The sequence below is a fragment of the Myotis daubentonii genome, chromosome 7 (assembly GCF_963259705.1).
Source record: "Myotis daubentonii chromosome 7, mMyoDau2.1, whole genome shotgun sequence".
Classification (NCBI taxonomy): Eukaryota; Metazoa; Chordata; class Mammalia; order Chiroptera; family Vespertilionidae; genus Myotis; species Myotis daubentonii.
Genome location: NC_081846.1, coordinates 27,728,780 through 27,734,779, shown reverse-complemented (window position 1 = coordinate 27,734,779; position 6,000 = coordinate 27,728,780).

Below are 6,000 nucleotides of genomic sequence, written 5' to 3'. Positions count from 1 at the left end.
CCACAGAACTTCCCTGGAGATCCAAAGCAGAACCTCTCTGGAGATCGAGACCAGAACTTGGCTGGAGATCCTGGCTAGGCTGCTGATCAACTGAACGCTGTCTCCGTGCCCTTCCTTCTTCGCCGACTCCGTCTACACCTTTGGGAACCCCTGGACCTGCTGGGGTTGGACCCCGGCATCTATTCAATTCCAAATATTATGCTTCCAACACTTGATGGTTAATATTAACTTTCCCTTTTTATAGCTGAGGAAAGTGAGTTGTAGAAGTTATGTAGATTCTCCAATGTCACAAGAACGAATGCATGGCGACATAAATGATTCACATTGTTCAATTCTAAAAGATTCACAAATGCCCCAGGTCTTGTACCTAATAAACTTATGTTGATTAACATAGTAATTAGTAAATGACAACCATTGATCTAAACACTTCTTGTATATTTTCCCACTTAAGAAATAAACATCTGCCCCAATTCTGTAGATTGCCCTTTCTTTGATGGGTAAGTAATGTATTATTTTATTGTTGTACTCTAATATTTAGAAATATTCAAGTAGGTCAAAAAGAACATACAAGGTAGAGAATATTACATGGAAAGAGTCTTAGACTTGATTGACATGGAGACTTCACTCTTCATTTTATCTGCCTCTCTCTGAACAAATCACTCAGCTTTCTTTGACGCCAGTTTCCTTTTCTACAAATCGAATCGATTAGATCAGTGGCCTCTATACACCCTACTCATACTATCTGTGGTTGTGTTTTCTGTCAGTCACTCTATATCCATTCAGATTAATATAACAAGGCAGAATTTGAAGCTTTTATCAGCTTTGTGAAAGGTCTCTAGAGCAAAAAGAAAGACACTAAAATGATTAGAATCAGACAAGGATACATTCAGTTTTCAGCAGAAGTAACAACTCTAGCAGAGCGTGTGTGGTTTGTGTCAGGTTTTGAGAGACTAACTTGCAGAGGAATCACCATAATTAATTAAAGCAAATAGCATTAATTTTTTTAATATTTTATTGATTTTTTACAGAGAGGAAGGGAGAGGGATAGAGAGTTAGAAACATCGATGAGAGAGAAACATCCATCAGCTGCCTCCTGCACACCCCCCACTGGGGATATGCCCACAACCAAGGTACATGCCCTTGACTGGAATCGAACCTGGGACCCTTGAGTCCGCAGGCTGATGCTCTGTCCACTGAGCCATACCCATTAGGGCAGCATTAAATTTTTCTTTGGGTGCAAGACTGTAGAATTTTTCTCTGGGTACAAGAATGTAGATGTACAGGCCTATCTGCTTCTCAGCCTGTTGCAGATTTTCCTGCAGCCTGAAGCTTTCTATTTAGCCTCAGAATTAATACTGTGAAATGAAACATTCAAATGAGACATGAAGCCCTAGGACTTCAAATAAAAGGGGGAGATCATCCATTCCCCCCTCATTTCCAACTCTTTTGTTCCATAAACAATTTTAGATGTCCTTTGAGCTTATGATTCTTACTTTTTTTTTAATATTCACCCAAGTATTATTTCCCATTGATTTTTAGAGAGAATGGAAGGGAGCAGGAGAGAAAGAGAGAAACACCGATGTGAGAGAAACATATCAATTGGTTGCCTCCTACGTGCCTTGACCAGGGCTGGGAGCCTGCAACTGAGTTATATGCCCTTGACCAGAATTGAACCTGTGATCCTTCCATCTGCAGGCTGATGCTCTATTCACTGAGGCAAACTGGCTAGGACTGAGCTCATTTTTAAATGGTGACTGAAAATGCCTCCTTTTCATGCTCCTACAACATTAAAACACCACATTTGTAAAATAAAATGCTATACCAATGGTGCAAAAAGCAGGCCATTTTATAGAGTCAAATAACAATCTTCTCTCTGGACAATAAGTTTACCACACCAGTTTTCTCAAGTGACAATAAACATACCAAAGAATGGCTTCCATCTCAAATTTTTAAATTTAAGTGCATTTGCTAAAGAATAGGTTATATGATATGAAAAATGCATGCTATGTATAAAGTAAAATTATAATTATTTCAGTTCTTCATAACATTATGTAGAAAAGATAGATGCTATTATGTAATTAAGCTACAATGACCAACTAAATCTTCAAACTTAGACTTAAGCAACAGAGGACTACATGGGGGCATAAGTAAATCCTTTCTGGTGTGCAGCCATTTTGTACCAGAGATTACATCAAAGGAGTACAAATATATTTTGCAGGCTCCAATCTGCTTTTTACTATTTCAGATAAATCAGCCAGATTTTTGTTAAACAGAAATAACAAATATTTCTACATTTTACTATGTATGCATTTTTTTCACATAAATTGCTTGACTCTTACAATGATACTGAAAAGAGGGTATTATTTTAATTCTCATTTTACAAGGGAAGTTAAGGCTCAGGTTGTAATAGTGAGGTCTTGATACAAAACCAGGTCCCCAGCCTCCCAAATCTACCCTATATCTCACTGTCATACATGGGCCCTAAATTGATCATTACATTATACGTTGCCATCAAAGACATAGAGGCAACTAAAGTAAGATACTTCTGATATGACCCAGATATAGTGGCCAAAACAAATAAATAATCCAAGTAACAGATATTGAGTGCCTACTATGTGCCAGGCTCACAAACACAGCAATGGACAAGACAGTTGAAAATATCATAGATTTGTTTTGTTTTGCTTTGTTCTTGTTAATCCTCACCCAGGGATATTTTTTCATTGAATTTTAGGTAGAGTGAAGAGAGAGGGAAAGACAGAGATAAACAAGCATCAATGTGAGAGAAACACATGGATTGGTTGCCTCCTGCACTTACGAGGGCAGGGTGGTGGGAAGCGGGGAGAGCCAGAAACCAAGGTACGCTTCCTTTACCAGAATCTAACCCTGGGTCCGCAGGCCAAACCAGCTAGGGCTGTGCCTCATAGATTTTAATGGAAATGGGCCAGGTTATGGAGAACAAGGCAATTGGGTAAAATAAGAAGCAAATTTCATGATGTGTTCAATAATGATCAGTGTGAGAGGACAACAGAGCAGTGTGGGAACAGTTGAGGGTGCCGCTGTTTAAAATGGGTCAGACAAGGACGATCTTAATAGCATAGCCTTTTTAGCAATAATCTGACACAGGGGAAGGGGATGAAAATGCAGGTGAACTGTAATTTAAAGGATTATCAGGAACAAAACTGAAAATATGATTCTATCACAGTTTCCCGAAACTCCTAAGTGAAATACATCTAAGGTGACCATAGGGGGTAGGAAAATGAACCATGCTGTGAACTTTTGGGTTGGCTCCCAATGGGGTCCGTGGTGACTGATACGCTAGCAGTAAAATCAGGGAGCACCACGCTGACAAAATATCCTGATTACTTGAAGGAAACGATGCCATTTCATTCCACATGTTGGGAGAGAGCTCCAGGACGAGGGTCCAACTTTATCTTTCTTTCTTCTTTCTCCAAACACCTTGTCCTCTTTCCTTCTTTTGTCCCTATAATTTTTTTTCTAATTTCTATATAATAGAAAAAGGAAAAGGAGGTGAGAAATGGGAAATGGTTGGTAAGGAGAGTCAAATCAGAGTTGGAAGTTAAAATCAATTTCTCCTTTCCCCCTTTCCTGCCTTCTACCCCTAGTAATTTTACTCATTGCTCATCTTTTTCCTGACTATATCTAATCAATATTGCCTATTGTTTTTCCTTATGTAGCCTGAATTCTCTTTGAGAATTAAAAAAAAAGTTGTTTTATTGAAGAGTTTAATTTGTGAATGATTAACTAAAAAACAATTTTAACTCTGTTTGCTTTTCTTTCACAAATCAGACCATTTGACTAAACTGAGCATTTTGGGCATGTCCAGTGTAGACACATCTTACAAAATAGAAGTAACCGTTCACCTTCAGTCAAACTAGGCTATAGAGAAAAAAGTTGGCAAGTATTTTTGCTGTGGTATTTCTGGATAATATTGGGATATAAAAATTATTCCACTTCCTCCCCTGCCCACCTACAACAGGTGTATTCAATATTAGATGAGATTGCCCTCAGTGATGCTGTCCCAATGAATCATTCATCTATTGCCTTTACACTTTTTAAATCATAATGATGAATACCTGATTAAAATTTCTTACAGACGTCTCCTTTTGGTTGGCCTTACTTTAAAAGAAAATTTATGTTTTATCTGGGGGAAAAACATCTCCTCATTTGACAGGTTTCCTAAGTCTTTTCAACATTTGAGATACTTGCTGCTGTAGAAATAAGTGGAATGCCCTAGCCTGATTCATAAATGCCAGTAGGGCTTAATTCTGGGCTTAAATTATGTATGGAATTGGAAATGACATTTTGAAATTTTTAAGTTTGTATAAGTTTAGAAGTGCAGAGACTTGGAAAAAGTCTAATTGTAAAGGTTATTAGTTGTCATCAATCTGTATTCTTATGTGATGTAGAAATTCACTAAGAACCTAATAGACAGTTGTGCAGTTCATGCTTGAACATTCATAGCATTCCTTTTAAATTATATATGAGAATCATGCTGCGTTTGGTTAAAAAAAAATGGAGAGGAATTAATTAGCAACATGATACCCACTACTATCTCCATATAGGTGAATACCTTTGTCCTTAGATTTAAACTATGCAGTCTTCAGCACAAACCTGCATTTCCTCATGTGTTTCCAAAGATTTTTTTAAAAAAATCTTGGTGTTTTTTTTTTCCAAATAATAATAACCAAGAAATCTAATTTGTGCAAAATTGTAATGGTCTATTGTAATATGTAATATTTTTCTAATGCAAATACTTATCTGAAAAGAATGCTATGGTTGATATCAGTCTTTAATATTTTTTCCCTAATTATAATGAGCACATGAAATGTGGTGATGTTGTTTTTTTAAATATGTTTTTATTGATTTAGGAGAGAGGAAAAGAGAAGGTAAGAGGGATAAAAACATCAATGATGAGAGAGAATCACTGATTGGCTGCCTCCTGCATGCCCCCTACTGGGGATCAAGCCTGCAACCTGGGCATGTGCCCTGACCAGGAATCTAACTGTGACCTCCTGCTTCATGGGTCGAAGCTCAACCATTGAGCCACCCTGGCTGGGTATGAAAAGTGTTTTTAATGAAATGATATTGTTGAAACTGTTATGACTAATGTCTGAACTATTTTATTATCTATGCCTCTGTTTTAGGCACATTAAGTTCTTTATATTCATTTTATGTATTTCCTTACAAATACATTGGTCACATTTATTTAAAAATGGATTTCTCAGTATCAGAACCTATCTTCAGAATGTCCAGCTCTATCTGATTCTGAAAATGGCATCTATGTACCTTAACTCAATAACAGCTTGAAATGAGAATCAAGTCATAGAAAATAGTGCACTCTTTATATTCTTAAGCTTTTGATGTTTTCTGCAGTTTTTAAATTAACCCAAAGGTTAATTGTTTATTAACATTGTGGATAAAAGCTCAAACCCAGGAGTCAGACATCCTGTGTATGAATGTTGGACTGTCCACTTGCTCAGGATGTGACCATGAACTATTTACTGAATCTCATCCCTCACATGTGGTAATAATAAGACTTCTTATCCACTATTGCTTTCTCAACTTCCTGTCTCTTATTCTTTCTTCTATAAGCATCCGGAATTATCTTTGCAAACACAATTTTTTTTGTATTCCTCGTCTAATATCCAACAATGGTTTGTGATTATTTCTAGAATAGCCTGTAAAATCTATAACATGGACTACAAGGTCTTGAAAGGATATCGCTCTCATTGTCCTCTCAAACTCTTTTTTTAAAATGTTTTTATTGATTTCAGAGAGGAAAGGAGAGGAAGAGATAGAAACATCAATGATGAGAGGGAATCATTGATTGACTGCTTCCTGAATGTCCCACATTAGGGATTGAGCCCACAACCTGGGCATATGGCCTGACCAGTAATTGAACCATGGCCATAGGTAGACAATCAACCACTGAGCAATGCCAGCCAGCCTCAAATTCTTATCTTACCTATTTCCAACATT